Source organism: Apium graveolens, chromosome 2, assembly GCF_009905375.1.
Source record: "Apium graveolens cultivar Ventura chromosome 2, ASM990537v1, whole genome shotgun sequence".
Lineage (NCBI taxonomy): Eukaryota > Viridiplantae > Streptophyta > Magnoliopsida > Apiales > Apiaceae > Apium > Apium graveolens.
The window spans coordinates 167,012,929-167,033,549 of NC_133648.1; the positions used below are offsets into that span (position 1 = coordinate 167,012,929).

Here is a 20,621-nt window from a genome sequence, read left to right on the forward strand (position 1 = left end):
TCATTATTTTTAGAAAATAACAATTTATAATAATTATGAATTTTTTAAAATTTTTTAAAGTAATATGTATATAATTTAAATTTATTTTTAAATAAAATTTTAATTTTTTCTTTAAAAATAATTTATTTGAATAAAAATTATTTATGCAGTTTTCCGGAAAATAAAAGTCCACCAAATAATTAAATTATTATAAATATTGAAGTATTTTGTTAAATTTTAAAAAAAGAGAATAGATTTTGATAATTATTTTAATAATACTACCAATTTTAATTAAAATCATTAAACTAGTTTTTATTTAAAACGGGTTTGAATATTTAAAAAAATTTAAAGTAACAAATTAGTTGTAATTTTAATAAATATAATGTATACATATAAAATATTATGTTATTTAAAAAACTAAAAAATTGTAGAAATAGGTGGGGCCGTGTAAAATTTTGTTGGACAGCTAAAATTTGGGTTTGAGTGGCTTAATTTTAACAAAGCGGAAAGTGAAATTTTGGACAAAAGAAAAAGGGGATTCAATTATTCAATTACACCCAACCAATTAACCCTAACAACTTCATCGCTTACAAATCTCCGCTCTCTAAACCCTCCTTTTTCCTCAGCTCCTCTCAGCCGTCTTTTTCCTCACTGGTGCAGCTCTAGTCGACGTTGGAGTACACCTCTCGTTCACAAACATAGCTGCTCAACAAGCTTTTCCTCCTTGTCTTTTCTTGATACCCCGCTTAATAATCCCCTTCTCCCTCCTCCGTGTCTTGAACACAACACAACAACTTCCTTCATCTGTAAATCTCACTTTGGAGCCCCTCAACTTGGATGGTCTCACTTTACTCAAGGTTATTTATCCCATTTACACCATGTATCGACCAGGAGGTTTGAAGCTATGGGAAGGCTCACTAGATTCGGTAAACTTTTCAGAAATAACTAGTGTTATTGTTATCTTATTTTGGAAAACTCTGCTGTCAAGTCTTTGGCATGAATCAGAATTGTTGTGTTTTTATGAGGTTCAGAGCATGATCTTTATGTATAAACTGGGTTCTTTACCTACTTCCAAATAAACTGGGTTCTATTTCTTTATGTATCAGAAGTTTTTATGTATCTATACCATGTATATATTTAGTTTCATATGCAGTATACGATATTTTAATTTGAGTTCTATTTCTTTGGCATTCAAACTTGCATTTATCATAATGATCGGGTCTTATTATTTATTGGTTAAGCGAAAAACTGAATGATTTGCTCTGAATAAGACACAATAAGACACAAAGAAGTATATCATAATGGTTCTCTCTTTTGTAACTGTATATCTAATTTGTACTGTGTGTTGTATTCAACATTTCATTGTAATGCAGAGGTGACCCTATTTTGTGTAACATGGCCTACTCGATTGTTTATGATGAATTTTGTATTCAAGACTGTTGACATGTTCTTAACTGGTTTTACAGTTTTTTGTGTTGGTGTTTGGTAACCTCTTACGATTTAACTTTTTCAGTGGTGCAAATTTTGCGCTTGATCTCCAATTGCCAAGTTATAAATTTAGCGTGACTTATCCACAATACTGAACAAAGCCTGCTATTGTATCGGATGTGAGTTCCTTAAAATATGTTAGAATCTCTATATTTCCGTAGTCCCACTTTTGGTCCACGTTAGTTCTTGTGATTTGCGTCTTCAGTTTTCTTGGTGTGTTTGGTTTATATTTTGCATGGACAGATCATGTGGGCTGAGGCGATGGGGGAAGCTAGAGGTTCCATTTTTTAATTAGCTTACTTAAGGGGCTGCGTTATTGTTTCTAATTGTTGTTTTATTATTATGTTGCCAGATATAACATGGGATGGTTCTACCACAGAGAGCATCGGTTCTAGAATGTTTCACTCATCCGAAAATTAGTATGGTTGGATTAACAGAGGTAAACTGCTGAGCCTTTCCCAAAAATGACATGCCTGTGCATTTTTTTCCACTTATCTGCAACTACTACCTGAAGCATTCGATTTGTTATGACCAGCATTTGTTCAAGGTCACGGGGAATGGCTTGTTAACCTACTATGTGTCCTTCACTCTAGCAGCACCAAGTTTTTGTAAATATGATTCCACTAATCAGAGGACTTTAGTTTTTCTGTTAAAATCTTCACTGGCTATATGATTACTCTATTATATCTTCCAAGATGTTGTAATATTAACTATTTGTACTCGCTTAAGTCGGTCTCTGTTGACTTCACAGCATAATAAATTTCCCCTGTATTACTAATTCTAGAAATGAAATTCTTCCTAAAGGTTATTTGAACCGAATTATGTGCATTATTTTCTGAATATAATTATTGAGTCTGAACTATTTGTCACAGTATATTTAGACCTAAAGCTCAATTGCTTAATTTTAAGCTTATGGTTGGATTTGTCAATCAGATGGTATCTGTGCATTTAAGGACATCCAAGTTACCAGAGTTATTTATCTATTTATTTTTGTAATATATTAACTTTTCGATTTTGTGGCCTCTTTGTGGTAAGATTGCTTAGCAGTTACTATACTGCTATACTTGGATTTTCTACTTTATCTAGTTACTTTAGAATATATAGCTGGACTGGAAGAGTGAACACTAGTATTTAAAAAATGCTTTAGAATGTACATTTAAAGTAGATGTATTAATTTCTATGTTCTATATGTTTCTCATTTCATTACTTTAGAATGCTTTAGACGTTTATTAATCTCATACATATATTTTTCTTCTTCTTCATCTACAGGGTGAAACTGAAAACAAGAGCCAGAATACCTCGGATATATGCAACATGTGATTCTTACTGGGGCCAGAATGCAGTCCGAGATAATAGACCCCAAACCAAAGAATCTCAGTTTGACATTGAATATATTCCTTTGACTTAGGCCAGTATGGAGAGTCAAAAGACGAGAAAAAATCTCACATGTAAGATGCTACATCATTCGAATAAAAATCCCTGTGATGTGAAATATCGTTTTAATACAATTAAATAGGATCTTTCAGATCATCAAGGTCTATAAGTTTTATCCGAATGAAGTAGCATTTTACATCTGATGCATTAGTAGATATTTTTTCACTACTGCTGATGGTACTCCTCTTACTAGTGGTCGTAGCACTTAGACCATTTGTTATCTATCTTCTACGTTATTTTCAAAGACTTGTATGCTTTTGCATTATCTTGCAAGTTTAGTTATTAGCAAGAGTACTTGTATTTCTTAAGTTATGTTTTGGTGTGATGGATTGTAATTGTTGGTTGGACAGAATGTAATGGTTGGATGTGTAGTTAAGACTGGTTGGATGAATTGAATTGGTTGTGAATGTTGTTGAATTTATGGGAAATCAAGTATTTGAAAAGTATATTTCAATTTTTTACAGTTTGGGTGTTGCAATAGCCTAATAGTATATTTCAATATGGTGCTAAATTATGCACATAAATGTCTTTTTAGAAACATTAAATGTGTTGCAATATGTGTGTAGCTATAGATGATGTGGGCCCCACATGTGTGTCCCACAAGTGGGACCTAGACACGTGTCTTACCCATGTCCTTCCACGTGTCATGTTACGTGTCAATGTGGGCCCCATTTTTTGTCAGTATACTTATTGCAACACCATGTCTGTGTTGATATACCCTGACAATTCTGTTGCAATTGATATTTATAGCAACATATTTTGCTATGTTGTAGATTGACACTGGTGTAAGGTTAGATATCTATAGTGACGGCATTAGACCCAACACCGAAAAAATGTTGCAATAGACTCATTTTCGCCTATAGCAACACTTTTAGGAGTCTATGTTAGTCGCTAAACACGCGCTAATAATACATGCAAGTATACGAGTTCGCAAGTAGTATAGAATCTTTTTTAGTTCGTTCCCATAGAGACTGTATTGGTTAACTATATAATTTATGCACCTAAGCAACAATGTATTGTTATTATCCAATGCTAAGACTATAACAAATTGAGATTGTTTATAACTAAGAAGTACGCTAACAATTATAACTACGAGAATGAGATTAACTGAATTGATATATATGACACACATGGGATTCTAACTTCATTAAATACTTCATTCAATAGCTTTACTATTCTTAACCTTAGCATGCAATGGTGATGACACTAATTAGATAACACGAAACTGATAAATGCCAACTTTCGTTGCACGAGTACCATTCTACCAGACATCCACAAAAGAGATAGAAGCTGAATAGGCACCAATTATATTGCGACCCTATATGTCTATAGAATTTGACAACATAACGGTTTTAAGCACAAGTTATCTATCTTGATTATATAGGGAAAGTAAGATGATTAAAATTACCTACGAATCATGCATGACACATATATGAACTTATGCTAGCATGACAAGTTCTAAATCCTTAAATTCACTTTCGCTTCATTTAGAATTAACACACTATCATATAAGTTCGCGACGCTCGTAAGACGAATACACACAACCAATACTAGGATATCATACAATCACCACATACTAAGGCATCAACAATTTAACTAAAGAAATCCATAGATAAATCCGCTAGAACCCCACGATAACGATTAGCCCATAATCGGACTCATCATCAATGTGGGTTCCGATGAAAACATGATATAACAAACATAGTCTTTATACGAATAAATAAAACCAAGTACAAACAAGAGTATAGGTTCAGCAAAACAATAAACAAGCATCCAAGTTACAACTCAAAACAAAGATTCACAAGAATAAACTAGATCGTCTTCGCCTTTGTTGAATTGTGCTAAAGGTCTCTTGCCGTCTTCTCCTTGCGCTCTGGTCCGTCTCTGACTTCCTATCTATTAAAAATGACCTAAAGTTATTTATATAGCAGCCCTCAACAATCTGGAAGCCTTCCCTTTTAGAATTGTAGTAGAAACAGGATTCTGAAATTCAGCCTCGGCGCGGCCGCGCGCTATCACAACGCGGGCGCACTGCATTTTTGGAACCTCGGCGCGGTCGTGCACTATCAAAGCGCGGGCGTGCCGTCCTTCTGGAAAAAACTCAGATTTCTTCTTAAATCTTGCTGCTTCGACCCGACTTCCACGAGCTTTTATTACAACACCACATGGACACCAAATTAGCACCAAAATAATGCTAATTCATCCGATTACCTGAATAGTGCCTGAAATGCAAAACACTAGAAAACATATTAAAACACATAACAACTTGAGTGCAAATACACCAATTCAAAGCTTATTAGATCATAATAAAGTGTCATAAATGCCACTCAACATACCCCCAAACTTGAATCGATGCTTGTTCTCAAGCATAAACAGACTCAAAGAACGAGAAACAAAAATGCATGAATGCAACTATACGAATACAACGATCCCCAATAGAATGACTCAACCAACCAACAAGCACCATATCAACAAATGCAGTTATTCGCATGAAGATCAACCAAATCATACAAATCAACTTACAAACTAGAGACATGCGTGTGTGAAGATGCTTACAGATATACTATCGCAACTAGATCAATAATCATGACTCACTACTCATCAAGGCAATCACAAGGTTATAAATAAAATAAAAAGCTAGACTCAAAATAACTTATAACACTTCAATTCTTATATTGGAGTTTTATACGGATTCATGCTTTTATTCACACAAAACAACACAAGTATGCTTATTTGATCGTGCAATGAGTGAGGTCCACAAAAGACTTATACAATAGCACCCATGTAGCGAGCGTTAGGTTAGCGGATCCCAGACCATAAAAGCCTTAGGTCACTAGGCACAAAGTCCCCTAAGAACTTAATAACTCGAGTACTAAAGAGCCCACTCGTGATCAATTATACATAAAACTTTTTTTTTTCTTTTCAACCGTTGACCATTTACCTTGAATGCTTGGCCCGGATCATCCTAAAAAATTTCCACCGCTCCATGTGGAAACACAGTTTTGATTATGAAGGGCCCTGACCATCTTGACTTCAACTTTCCAAGAAAAAGACGGAGACGAGAGTTGAATAAAAGAACTTGTTGCCCTGGCACAAATTTCTTGAGCACTAGACCCCGATCGTGCCACCTCTTGACTTTCTCCTTATACATCTTGTTGTTCTCATAAGCTTGAAGTCGAAACTCATCAAGTTCATTTAACTGAAACATCCTCTTCTTTCCAGCTGAATCCAAGTCCAGATTCAATTTCTTCAAAGCCCAATATGCTTTATGCTCGAGCTCCTCAGGAAAATGACAACCCTTACCATAAACCAACTGAAACGGTGACATTCCAAATGGAGTCTTATATGCTGTTCTATATTCCCAAACAGCTTCATCAAGCTTCAAAGACCAATCTTTCCTTGATGGACATACCACTTTCTCCAAAATGCGCTTGATCTCTCTGTTAGATACCTCAGCTTGACCATTTGTCTGAGGATGATAAGCTGTAGCAATGCGATAATTCACATTACACCTTTTCATCATAGCAGTGAACTTGCGATTGCAAATATGTGACCCCTCAACACTGATTATGAGTCTTGGAGTTCCAAACCATGTGAATATTTGTTCGTGAAGAAAATCAAGCACCACTTTTGCATCGTTCGTTGGCAACGCCTTAACTTCAACCCATTTTGCCACATAATCAACTGCCAAAAAGATATATTGATTGTTACAAGACGAGACAAATGGCCCCATGAAGTCAATTCCCCAAACATCGAAGACCTCAACCTCGAGAAGTACATTAAGAGGCATCTCATCCTTTTTAGACATATTACCCACATATTGACATCGATCAAATTTCAAAATGAATTGATGAGCATCTTTAAACAAAGTTGACCAAAAGAAACCTGCTTGAAGAACACGAGATGCTGTCTTTTCTCCACCATAATGTCCTCCATAAGTCGTTGAGTGGCAATCTCACAAGATCCCCCTGTTTTGCTGTAAGGAATACATCTCCTGATGATTTGGTCAGCTCCTTGGTGAAAAAGAAATGACTCATCCCACATATACCACTTCACCTCATGAAAAAACTTCTTTCTTTGGGCATAAGATAAGTCGGGAGGCATGATATTACTCACAAGACAGTTCATAATGTTTGTAAACCACGATTATTCTTCTTGCACTCCAAACAGCTGCTCATCGGGAAAAGACTCATTTATCAATGTCTTGTCCAATGAAGTAGCATTAGGATTCTCTAAACGCGAGAGATGATCCGCAACTTGATTTTCAGTTCCTTTTCTGTCCTTGATCTCTAGTTCAAATTCTTGGAGAAAAAGAACCCATCGAATCAATCTAGGCTTCGAGTCCTTCTTTGAGACGAGATATCGAATGGCAGCATGATCAGTGAAAACTGTCACCTTAGTCCCAAGTAGATAAGAACGAAATTTCTCAAAACCGTAGATAATAGCCAAAAGTTATTTCTCCGTAGTAGTGTAATTCAGTTGAGCACCATTTAGATTCTTACTAGCGTAGTAGACTACATGAAATATATTATTCTCTCTCTACCCAAGAACAGCTCCAACTGCATAATCACTTGCATCACACATCATCTCAAAAGGCTCATTCCAATCAGGTGCAGTTATGACATGTGCCGTAATTAGACACTTCTTTAATGTCTCAAAAGCTGCAAGGCACTCGTCATCGAATTTAAAAGGAACATCTTTCTCTAACGGACTACACAAAGGTTTTGAAATTTTTTGAGAAATCTTTGATAAAACGCTTGTAGAAACCCGCATGACCAAGAAAACTGTGAATTCCCTTAACAGAAATAGGTGGAGGAAGATTCTCAATGACCCCCACCTTGGCCTTGTCCACCTCTAGACCTTTATTAGAAACCCTGTGCCCGAGAATAATGCCTTGACGCACCATAAAATGACATTTCTCCCAATTGAGAACCATATTGGTCTCAACACACCTCTTGAGAACGTGTCCAAGATTCTGCAAGCATTCATCAAAAGAATCGCGAAAGACTGAGAAGTCGTCCATGAACACCTCCACATTCTGGCCAATCATGTCAGAAAAGATGGCCATCATACATCTCTGAAATATGGTTGGTGCACCACACAGACCAAAAGAAACTCGTCTGAAGGCAAAAGTACCAAATGGACAAGTGAAGGTAGTCTTCTCCTGATCTTCTGGAGCGATACAAATCTGATTATAACCCGAATAGCCATCCAGAAGACAGTAATACTCATGACTGGCCAACCTGTCAAGTGATCCTTCCTAGTGGCCTTGTTCAGCTTCCGATAGTCCATGCAGACTCTCCACCCCGTGACTATCCGTGTAGGGATAAGCTCATTCTTGTCATTTGCTACCACAGTAATTCCACAATTCTTTGGCACACATTGAACCGGGCTTACCCATGAACTGTCAAAGATAGGATATATGATCCCTGCATCTAGCCACTTCAAAATTTCCTTCTTCACTACTTCCTTCATGATAGAATTAAGTCTTCTTTGCTGCTCGACTATAGGCTTGCAACCTTCCTCTAACAGAATTTTATGCATACAGTAAGAAGGGTTGATCCCCTTGATATCCGCTATAGTCCATCTAATTGCTGATTTGAACTCTCTCAGAATCCTCAATAGATTTTCCTCATCACTACCTGAAAGGTCAGATGCAATAATAACAGGTAGAGTAGATGAATCACCTAAAAACGCATACCTTAAATGCTCATGTAAAGGCTTAAGCTCAAGAGAGGGGGCTTCCTCAATAGAAGGCTTGAGGCATTTAGGAGCTTTGTTCAATTCCTCCATTCCAAGAGATTCAAAAGGCATATCAATCTTCCTCTTTCAGGGAGAAACATTCAAATATTGCAATTGTTCTTCACCTTCGTCATCTTCACTGTCTGAATTCCCCAATAAGGCTTTTTCGAAGGCATCAGACCTTAGCAATCGATCAAGTTCCGATGTGACCACTAAATCGACCAACTCCACTTTTAAGCACTCCTCATTATTAGTAGGAAATTTCATAGCATTGAATATATTAAAAGGAAAAACATCTTGATCCAACACTCGCATTGTAAGCTCACCCTTCTGCACATCGATCAAGGTTCGGCCAGTTGCCACAAAAAGTTCTTCCCAAGATTATGGGAATCTTCTTATCCTCTTCAAAATTAAGAATTACAAAATCAGCAGGAAAAATGAGTTTATCAACCTTGACCAAGACATCCTCCATTATATCTCGCGGATATGTAATAGAACGGTCGGCTAACTGCAAAGTCATATACGTCGGTTTAGGATCAGGTAGATCCAACTGCTTGAAGATTGACAAAGGCATCAGATTGATGCTAGCTCCATAGTCACATAAGCATCTGTCAAAAGACACTTTTCCAATAGTACATAGAATAGTAAAGCTTCCTGAATCTTTAAGCTTTGGAGGCAACTTCTGCTGCAGTGCACTTCATTCCTCCATAAGAGCGACAGTCTCTAAATCATCTTGCTTCACTTTCCAAGATAGAATACCTTTCATTAACTTTGCATAACTAGGCATCTACTCGAGAGCCTTAGCGAAAGGTATGTTGATATGAAGTTTCTTGAACACCTCCAGAAACTTCTCAAATTGCTTGTCCAGCATTTTCTTCTACAGCCGCTTAGGAAAAGGCGGTGGAGGATAGATCTGTTTCTCCCCTGTATTACCCTCAGGCGGAGTGTGCTCAAAAGTAGTATTCCTTGATTCCACATCTTTATCTTGCTACTTTGCTTCTTTCCCAACCCCAGTTTCTTCAGTTAACTCTTGAGTTTGTACGGGATTTGCAACCTTCCTAGACCTCAAAGTGATTGCCTTTACCTGTTCCTTAGCTTCCTCTTCCCTGGCACTTCAGTATCACTAGGCAATGTACCAGGTTGACGATTTAAAAAGACATTGGCAATTTGCCCAATCTGATTTTCCAAGGTCTAGATAGAAATAGCTTGACTCTTGCACATAAGCTTCAACTCCTATAATTCAGATTTTTCATTAGCTGGTTGCAGCTGGAGTTGTTATCTTGGTGCATACTGCGGTTGCTGAAAACCAGGGGGGTTGTACTGCTTAGCTGGATACTGCTGAGCATTGCTCCAACTGAAATTAGGATGATTGTGGTTTTTAGGATGATAGGTGGCTGGCACAGGTTGCTGCGATTGCTGGAAGTTGCTCACGAACGAACTGAGTTGATTCACTAGAAATTGCGACTAATCAGTCTCATGGGCACCAGCACAAAGCTCATAGACACTGGTGATTTGATTAACTCCATAATTAGCCAAAGTGTCCACCTTCATTGTCAAAGCCTTAAGTTGGGCAGCGATAGCAGTTGCTGCGTCCAACTCCAGAATTCCTGTAGCTTTCCCTTGAGTCAGTCTCTGGGAAGGATTCTGGTACTCATTAGTAGCTATCAGTTCAATAAGTTCATAAGCTTCATCGTAGCTCTTAGCCCACAAGGCTCCTCCTGATGCTGCATCAAGCACGGGCCTAGAAGTAGGACCCAATCCATTGTAGAAGCAGTTAATAATCATCCAATCAGGCATGCCATGTTGTGGGAACTTCCTTAGCATCTCCTTATATCGATCCCAAGCCTCACACAAAGATTCTCCAGTTTGCTGTGCGAACTGGGTAAGAGCATTCCTGATTGCGGCAGTCTTCGCCATGGGGAAGAATTTAGTGAGAAACTTTTGAGGAAGATCTCCCCAAGTTGTGATAGACCCTGATGGTAGAGTGTGTAACCAACACTTAGCTTTATCCCTAAGAGAGAATGGAAAGAGACGTAGCTTGATAGCATCTTCAGTCACATCATTGAACTTGAAAGTGTCGCAGATCTCGATAAAATCCCTGATGTGCATGTTGGGGTCTTCAGTTGGAGAACCCCCAAACTAAACTAAGTTCTGTATCATCTGGATCGTGCTTGACTTGATCTCAAAAGTTTTAGCCCTGATGGCTGGTCTGATGATGCTAGACTGAACGTCATTAATCTTAGGCTTAGAATTGTCCATCAAAGCCTTCAGATTTTCTGCTTGATCACCCATAGCTACTACAATTGGCTCTTAAACTTTTTCTTCTTCTTCTACCTTCTTTTCTATCCTAAAAAACTTCCCTACGAACTAACACAAGTTCTTCATTGGCTTTATTCAGTGTTCTCTTACGAGTACGCGAACGCGTATGCATACACCCTCGCTAGAGTACCTGAAACCAGACAAGGAACAAATAAGTAACAATGTCCGAGTCAATGGACTTTAACGACCACTAATGGAAAGCACATAAACTATAAATTAACACTGCAGTCCCCGGCAGCGGCGCTAAAAACTTGTTAGTCGCTAAACACGCGCTAATAATACACGCAAGTATACGAGTTCGCAAGTAGTATAGAATCTTTCCAAGTTCATTCCCACAGAGACTATATTGGTTAATTGTCTAATTTATGCACCTAAGCAACAATTTATGGTTATTATCCAATGCTAAGACTATAACAAATTGAGATTATTTATAACTAAGAATTACGCTAACAATTATAACTATGGGAATGAGATTAACTGAATTGATATATATGACAAATATGGGATTTTAACTTCATTAGATACTTCATTCAATAGCTTTATTATTCTTAACCTTAGCATGCAATGGTGATGACACTAATCAGATAACATGACACTGAGAATCGCCAACTTTTGTTGCACGAGTACCATTCTACCAGACATGCACAAAGGAGATAGAAGCTGAATAGGCACCAATTATATTGAGACCCTATATGTCTATAGAATTTGACAACATAACGGTTTAAGCACAAGTTATCTATCTTGATTACATAGGGAAAGTAAGATGGTTAAAATTACCTACGAATCATGCATGACACATACATGAACATATGCTAGCATGGCAAGTTCTAAATCCTTAAATTCATTTTCGCTTCATTTAGAATTAACACACTATCTTATAAGTTCGTGACGCTCCTAAGCCGAATACGCACAACCAATACTAGGATATTATACAATCACCACATACTAAGGCATCAACAATTTAACTAAAGAAATCCATAAATAAATCCGCGAGAACCCCACTATAACGATTAACCCATAATCGGACTCATCATCAACGTGGATTCCGATGAAAACATGATATAACAAACGTAGTCTTTATACGAATAAATAAAACCAAGTACAAACAAGGGTATAGGTTCAGCAAAATAATAAACAAGCATCCAAGTTACAACTCAAAACAAAGATTCACAAGAATAAACTAGATCGTCTTCGTCTTTGTTGAATTGTGCTAAAGGTCTCTTGTCGTCTTCTCCTTGCGCTCTGGTCCGTCTCTGACTTCCTATCTATTAAAAATGACCTAAAGTTATTTATATAGCAGCCCTCAACAATCTGGAAGCCTTCCCTTTTAGAATTATAGTAGAAACATGATTCTGTCGGTCTCGGCGCAGGCGCGCGCTATCACAACACGGGCGCGCTGCATTTTTTGAACCTCGGCACGGCCGCGCACTATCAAAGCGCGGGCATGCCGTCCTTCTGGGAAAAACTCAGATTTCTTCTTAATTCTTGCTGCTTCGAGCCGGCTTTCCACAAGCTTTTATTATAACACCACCTGGACACCAAATTAGCACCAAAACAATGCTAATTCATCTGATTACCTGAATAGTGCCTGAAATGTAAAACACTAGAAAATACATTAAAACACATAACAACTTGAGTGCAAATACACCAATTCAAAGCTTATTAGATCATAATAAAGTGTCATAAATACCACTCAACATATCCCCAAACTTGAATCGATGCTTGTCCTCAAGCATAAACAGACTCAAAGAACGAGAAACAAAAATGCATGAATGCAACTATATGAATACAACGATCCCTAATAGAATAACTCAACCAACCAACAAGCACCATATCAACAAATGCAGTTATTCGCATGAAGATCAACCAAAGCATACAAATCAACTTACAAACTAGAGACATGCGTGTGTAAAGATGCTTACAGATATACTATCGCAACTAGATCAATAATCATGACTCACTACTCATTAAGGCAATCACAAGGTTATAAATAAAATAAAAAGCTAGACTCAAAATAACTTATAACACTTCAATTCTTATATTGGAGTTTTATACGGATTCATGCTTTTATTCACACAAAACAACACAAGTATGCTTATTTGATCGTGTAATGAGTGAGGTCCACAAAAGACTTATACAATAGCACCCATGTAGCGAGCGTTAGGTTAGCGGATCCCAGACCATAAAAGCCTTAGGTCACTAGGCACAAAGTCCCCTAAGAACTTAATAACTCGAGTACTAAAGAGCCCACTCGTGATCAATTATACATAACACTTATTCTTTTTTTTCTTTCAATTTTTTTTTCTTTTTTTTTCACAATTTCTGAATGAGTGTGTTCTGCTCCATCTCATTCAACCCTAGACTACACATAAAAATATGAGCCAGCTACTAGCCATTTGACACCTAGCCACACAACTAGCAATGAAATCCAATTTCTCCAGTTTTTAAATATCCATGTTTTTTATTATTAAGAGAATACCCTAAATTTTAAATATAAACAAGTGATTAAACCTCAATAAATCAAATAAACCATGATCATGATCTAGCACTCTAGCAATCTATAAGACTCAGTGAAATACAAGTGTCTCTAGCATGCAAATCAATCCAATAACACTCAACATCACTACATACGACATCACTACACTAGCATCAATATTGCAAGTCAATTGGGAAAATTATCTAAGGGATCATGTTATAATGCAAATGCATGAAACTACATGAACAAGATATCATAAAACTACAAAAATAAAAAAAACTACATGGCAAAATATGCAAACTATATGAACTAAACTATCATGAACATGCAAACTATATGAGACTCACACAAACATATTCCTTCAACAAATACCCCCAAACTTAAAATATTCACTGTCCTCAGTGAAGGTAATAGTAAGGAATCAGGCATACCTACTCTGAATCAGAATCCTCACCCTCAAGGGGTGGAGTGTCAGGTGTGTCAGGAGGCGGATACACAAAATCCTCACCAAATACTGGCCACTGGATGTTAACTCCGGTGGCTCTAAATGCAGTCCCAGGTGCCTGGGTGAGATCCAGTGCAAAACGACTATGAATGTCGTGCATCACATCCATCCTCCTTGCAAGATGCCTATACTGCGTCGAGCTCAAACCAACTCCTATGTCCGCTCCTGCTGCCTCCTGCTACTGCGATGGTCCTCCTTCATCTCCTAACTGAGATCTCCATGCAGTCTTGCTCGCCTGACCAGCAGCTGGACTCCCACCAGGTAGGTGGTTAAAAAAATACCCAAGCCCCTTCAGATCGGGCTTGCCTCCATCCCATTCCTGCATCGTAGCCAAAGTAGTGCTATTGATCGGAGCACTCGAAATCTGCAACTGCTCATGTGCGGGCCAATGCACACCAACTGCCACACACAGTTTTGTCACCACTGACGCATACAGAATAGACCCCGTAGTGCTCCTCCTCAAGAACCTCAGAATCCCCTGGTATATCACCATCCTAAAATCTACATAATCACCCTGCAGAATGGCCCATAGCAGACGTGCACGCTCCACAATAACCTCATGCACATACAAAGATGGTATGATATTAGCACATATAAAAGCGTTCCATGCACGGGCAAACCTGTTCATGCCGGATGCCGAGAATGTAGAATACTCGGCAACTGTGCCCCTCTTGATCTTCCAATATGTGTCGGGCCGGCACAGGGTAGCAACAATAAGATCCAGATCAAAGTCCTATGGAGTCTTATCGTTCCAGGTATCCTATCCCACCTTCCTCACGGGCTGCTCAATTACAGTCCTGATAGCCTCTGCACTATACTCCACTGTCCTCCCTCACACCATAGTGAAGCCATTCATCTCGGCCTTAGCGTTCGCATAGAACTTGCGAACCACACTCATAGGCACAACAGCTGGTGCCTCGAAAAAGGAACCCAACCCATCTCCAAGATCATATCTAGAAGCTTACCAACTTTCCCAGATGGCAGGAACCCTCTCTCCATAGTAATAGGCTTCGCGAGAAGCCTCGTGTACTCCTCCTCAGCATCAAGAGTAGAAAACCCGGGCCTCACACCACTCAAAGTTGAAGAATCGGTGGCGCTACTATCGACTTGAGTTCTTTGTCTCTTGGGTGTCATGGAAATTGATTAGAGAGGATAAGAGTTGTGTTTGAGAGAGAATTTGTGTTTGAGAGTTTGTGAATTGGTGAAGAAGTTTGTGTATGGGGTGTATGTATATATAGGTGGTGAAAGATAATTAGATATGGAATTGAAGTGGGATTTGATTATGGGAATAATGGGAGTAAAGGGTTTAATTTGGAGAGGGAATTATGGGATGTGGGGGAGTAAAATTCTGTTGGGAATTGATTTTGGGAAAAAAATTCCCGTTTCCCCCCTTAAACTGCCTTTTATTTTTTTCCAAAGTCGGGACACAGCGCGGGCGCGCGGTGGGACGACGCGGGCACACGCTACTTCTGCCAAACCGGCACGGCTGCGCATTGTAACAGCGCGGGCGCGCCAGGCTTCTGTAGTCAGACATGATTTTTTCCATTTTTTTGATTTTTTTGTGATTTTCTCTTTTCTTCTTGCTTCCTCTACTTACTAATGTACAACTAACTTGGGTTGCCTCCCAAGAAGCGCTTTTTTACGTCCCTAGCTCGACGTAGAATCTTGAGATCAAGTGGACAATAAAACGGCACTAACCACCTCACGATTTGCCGTGCCACAATAATAATGCTTCAACCATTGACCATTTACCTTGAATGCTTGGCCCGGATCATTCTCAAAAATTTCCACCGCTCTATGTGGAAACACAGTTTTGATTATGAAGGGCCCTGACCATCTTGACTTCAACTTTCCAGGAAAAAGACGGAGACGAGAGTTGAATAAAAGAACTTATTGCCCTGGAATAAATTTCTTGAGCACTAGACCCCGATCGTGCCACCTCTTGACTTTCTCCTTATACATCTTGTTGTTCTCATAAGCTTGAAGTCAAAACTCGTCAAGTTCATTTAACTGAAGCATCCTCTTCTTTCCAGCTGAATCCAATTCCAGATTCAATTTCTTCAAAGCCCAATATGCTTTATGCTCGAGCTCCTCAGGCAAATGACAACCCTTACCATAAACCAACTGAAACGGTGACATTCCCAATGGAGTCTTATATGCTGTTCTATATGCCCAAACAGCTTCATCAAGCTTCAAAGACCAATCCTTCCTTGATGGACATACCACTTTCTCCAAAATGCGCTTGATCTCTCTGTTAGATACCTCAGCTTGACCATTTGTCTGAGGATGATAAGCCATAGCAATGCGATGATTCACATTACACCTTTTCATCATAGCAGTGAACTTGCGATTGCAAAAATGCGACCCCTCAACACTGATTATGACTCTTGGAGTTCCAAACCTTGTGAGTATTTGTTTGTGAAGAAAATTAGGCACTACTTTTGCATCGTTCGTTGGCAACGCCTTAACTTCAACCCATTTCGACACATAATCAACTGCCAAAAAGATATATTAATTGTTACAAGACGAGACAAAGACCCTATGAAGTCAATTCCCTAAACATCGAAGACCTCAACCTCGAGAAGCACATTAAGAGGCATCTCATCCGTTTTAGACATATTACCCACATGTTGACATCGATCACATTTCAAAATGAATTGATGAGCATCTTTAAACAAAGTTGGCCAAAATAAACCTGCTTGAAGAACACGAGATGCTGTCTTTTCTCCACCATAATGTCCTCCATAAGCCATTGAGTGGCAATCTCACAAGATCCCCCCCATTTTGCTGTAAGAAATACATCTCCTGATGATTTGGTCAGCTCTTTGGTGAAAAAGAAACGGCTCATCCCACATATACCACTTCACCTCATGAAAAAACTTCTTCCTTTGGGCATAAGATAAGTCGGGAGGCATGATATTACTCACAAGATAGTTCACAATGTTTGTAAACCACGGTTATTCTTCTTGCACTCCAAACAGCTGCTCATCGGGAAAAGACTCATTTATCAATGTCTTGTCCAATGAAGTAGCATTAGGATTCTCTAAACGCGAGAGATGATCTGCAACTTGATTTTCAGTTCCTTTTCTGTCCTTGATCTCTAGTTCAAATTCTTGGAGAAAAAGAACCCATCGAATCAATCTAGGCTTCGAGTCCTTCTTTGAGATGAGATATCGAATGGCAGCATGATCAGTGAAAACTGTCACCTTAGTCCCAAGTAGATAAGAACAAAATTTCTCAAAACCGTAGACAATAGCCTAAAGTTATTTCTCTGTAGTAGTGTAATTCAGTTGAGCACCATTTAGAGTCTTACTAGCGTAGTAGACTACATGAAATATATTGTTCTCTCTCTGCCCAAGAACAGCTCAAACTGCATAATCACTTGCATCACACATCATCTCAAAAGGCTTATTCCAATCCAGTGCATTTATGACAGGTGCCGTAATTAGACTCTTCTTCAATGTCTCAAAAGCTGCAAGGCACTTGTGATCGAATTTAAAAGGAACATTTTTCTCTAACAGACTACACAAAGGCTTTGAACTTTTTTGGGAAATCTTTGATAAAACGCCTGTAGAAACCCGCATGACCAAGAAAACTGTGAATTCCCTTAACAGAAATAGGTGGAGGAAGATTCTCAATGACCCCCACCTTGGCCTTGTCCACCTCTAGACCTTTATTAGAAACCCTATGCCCGAGAATAATGCCTTGACGCACCATAAAATGACATTTCTCCCAATTGAGAACCATATTGGTCTCAATACACCTCTTGAGAACGTGTCCAAGATTCTGCAAGCATTCATTAAAAGAATTGCCAAAGACTGAGAAGTCGTCCATGAACACTTCCACATTCTGGCCAATCATGTCAAAAAAGATGGCCATCATACGTCTCTGAAATGTGGTTGGTGCACCACACAGACCAAAAGAAACTCGTTTGAAGGCAAAATTACCAAATGGACAAGTGAAGGTAGTCTTCTCCTGATCTTCTTGAGCGATACAAATCTGATTGTAACCCGAATAGCCATCCAGAAGACAGTAATACTCATGACTGGCCAACTTGTCAAGTGGTCCTTCCTAGTGGCCTTATTTAGCTTCCGATAGTCCATGCAGACTCTCCACCCCGTGACTGTCCGTGTAGGGATAAGCTCATTCTTCTCATTTGCTACCACAGTAATTCCACCATTCTTTGGCACACATTGAACCGGGCTTACCCATGAACTGTCAGAGATAGGATATATGATCCCTGCATCTAGCCACTTCAAAATTTCCTTCATCACTACTTCCTTCATGATAGGATTTTATGCATACAGTAAGAAGGGCTGATCCCCTTGATATCCACTATAGTCCATCCAATTGCTGATTTGAACTCTCTCAGAATCCTCAATAGCTTTTCCTCATCATTACCTGAATGGTCAGATGCAATAATAACAGGCAGAGTAGATGCATCACCTAAAAATGCATACCTTAAATGCTCAGATAAAGGCTTAAGCTCAAGAGAGGGGGCTTCCTCAATAGAAGGCTTGAGGCATTTAGGAGCTTTGTTCAATTCCTCCATTCCAAGAGATTTAAAAGGCATATCAATCTTCCTCTTCCAGGGAGAAACATTCAAATATTGCAATTGTTCTTCATCTTCGTCATCTTCACTGTCTGAATTCCCCAATAAGTCTTTTTTGAAGGCATCAGACCTTAGCAATTGATCAAGTTCCGATGTGACCACTGAATCGACCAACTCCACTTTTAAGCACTCCTCATTATCAGTAGGAAATTTCATAGCATTGAATACATTAAAAGTAACATCTTGATCCAACACTCGCATTGTAAGCTCAACCTTCTACACATCGATCAAGGTTCCGCCAGTTGCCAATAAAGGTGTTCCCAAGATTATGGGAATCTTCTTATCCTTTTCAAAATTAAGAATTACAAAATCGGCCGGAAAGATGATTTTATCAATCTTGACCAAGACATCATCCACTATATCTCGCGGATATGTAATAGAACGGCCAGCCAACTTCAAAGTCATATACGTCGGTTTAGGATCAGGTAGATCCAACTGTTTGAAGATTGACAAAGGCATCAGATTGATGCTAGCTCCATAGTCAAAAAAGCATCTGTCAAAAGACTCTTTTCCAATAGTACATGGAATAGTAAAGCTTCCTGGATCTTTAAGCTTTGAAGGCAACTTCTGCTGCAGTGCACTTCATTCTTCCATAAGAGCGACAGTCTCTAAATCATCTAGCTTCACTTTCCAAGATAGAATACCTTTCATTAACTTTGCATAACTAGGCATCTACTCGAGAGCCTCAACGAAAGGTATGTTGATATGAAGTTTCTTGAACACCTCCAGAAACTTCTCAAATTGCTTGTCCAGCTTTTTCTTCTGCAGCCGCTTAGGAAAAGGCGGTGGAGGATAGATCTGTTTCTCCCCTGTATTACCCTCAGGCGGAGTGTGCTCAACAGTAGTCTTCCTTGGTTCTACATCTTTATCCTGCTGCTTTGCTTCTTTCTCAGCCTCAGTTTCTTCAGTTAACTCTTGAGTTTGTACGGGATTTGCAACCTTCCTAGACCTCAAAATGATTGCCTTTACCTGTTCCTTAGCTTCCTCTTCCTTGACACTTCAGTGTCACTAGGCAATGTACCAGGTTGACGATTTAGAAAGGTATTGGCAATTTGCCTAATCTGATTTTCCAAGGTCTTGATAGAAATAGCTTGACTCTTGCACATAAACTTCAACTCCTCTAATTCAGATTTTTCATTAGCTGGTTGCAGCTGGATTTGTTGTCTTGGTGCATACGGCGGTTGCTGAAAACCAGGGGGGTCGTACTGCTTAGCTGGATACTGCTGATAAGGCTGTTGAACCGCATTCTGAGCATTGCTCCAACTGAAATTAGGATGATTGCGGTTTTTAGGATGATAGGTGGCTGGCACAGGTTGCTGCGATCGCTGGAAGTTGCTCACGAACTGAGTTGATTCACTAGAAATTGCGCACTAATCAATCTCATGGGCACCAGCACAAAGCTCACAGACACTGGTGATTTGATTAACTCCATAATTAGCCAAAGCGTCCACCTTCATTATCAAAGCCTTAAGTTAGGAAGCGATAGCAGTTGCTGCGTCCAACTCAAGAATTCCTGCAGCTTTCCCTTGGTCAGTCTCTGGGAAGTTAGCAGCTATCAGTTCAATAAGTTCATAAGCTTCATCGTAGCTCTTAGCTCGCAAGGCTCCTCCTGATGCTGCATCAAGCACGGGCCTAGAAGTAGGACCCAATCCATTGTAGAAGCAGTTAATAATCATCCAATCAGGCATGCCATGGTGTGGGAACTTTCTTAGCATCTCCTTATATCAATCCCAAGCCTCACACAAAGATTCTCCAGTTTGCTGCGCAAACTGGGTAAGAGCATTCCTGATTGCGGCAGTCTTCGCCATGGGGAAGAATTTAGTGAGAAACTTTTGAGCAAGATCTTCCCAAGTTGTGATAGACCCTGCTGGTAGAGAGTGTAACCAGCACTTAGCTTTGTCCCTCAGAGAGAATGGAAAGACATATAGCTTGATAGCATCTTCAGTCACATCATCAAACTTGAAAGTTTCGCAGATCTCGATGAAATCCCCGATTTGCATGTTCGGGTCTTCAGTTGGAGAACCCCCAAACTAAACTAAGTTCTGTATCATCTGGATCGTGCTTGA

At 39.1% G+C, this 20,621-nt stretch overlaps 1 long non-coding RNA gene and 2 other non-coding genes across 4 annotated transcripts; all 3 read left to right on the forward strand.

The window, feature by feature from the left end:
- Nucleotides 1-494: 494 nt before the first annotated feature.
- LOC141707975 (uncharacterized) lies at nt 495-3,364 on the forward strand. Of its 2 annotated transcripts, XR_012569245.1 has the most exons (4): nt 495-905; nt 1,493-1,586; nt 1,820-1,906; nt 2,737-3,364. It is a non-coding gene; the product is annotated as an uncharacterized LOC141707975 (long non-coding RNA). The 2 variants fall into 2 exon arrangements; XR_012569244.1 differs by lacking the exon at nt 1,493-1,586 and having other exon boundaries at nt 496-905.
- Nucleotides 3,365-10,438: 7,074 nt separating this feature from the next.
- On the forward strand, nt 10,439-10,545 carry LOC141710159 (small nucleolar RNA R71). The gene has a single exon (XR_012570693.1). It is a non-coding gene; the product is annotated as a small nucleolar RNA R71 (small nucleolar RNA).
- Nucleotides 10,546-20,241: 9,696 nt separating this feature from the next.
- LOC141710192 (small nucleolar RNA R71) lies at nt 20,242-20,348 on the forward strand. The gene has a single exon (XR_012570724.1). It is a non-coding gene; the product is annotated as a small nucleolar RNA R71 (small nucleolar RNA).
- The last annotated feature ends 273 nt before the right edge of the window (nt 20,349-20,621 follow it).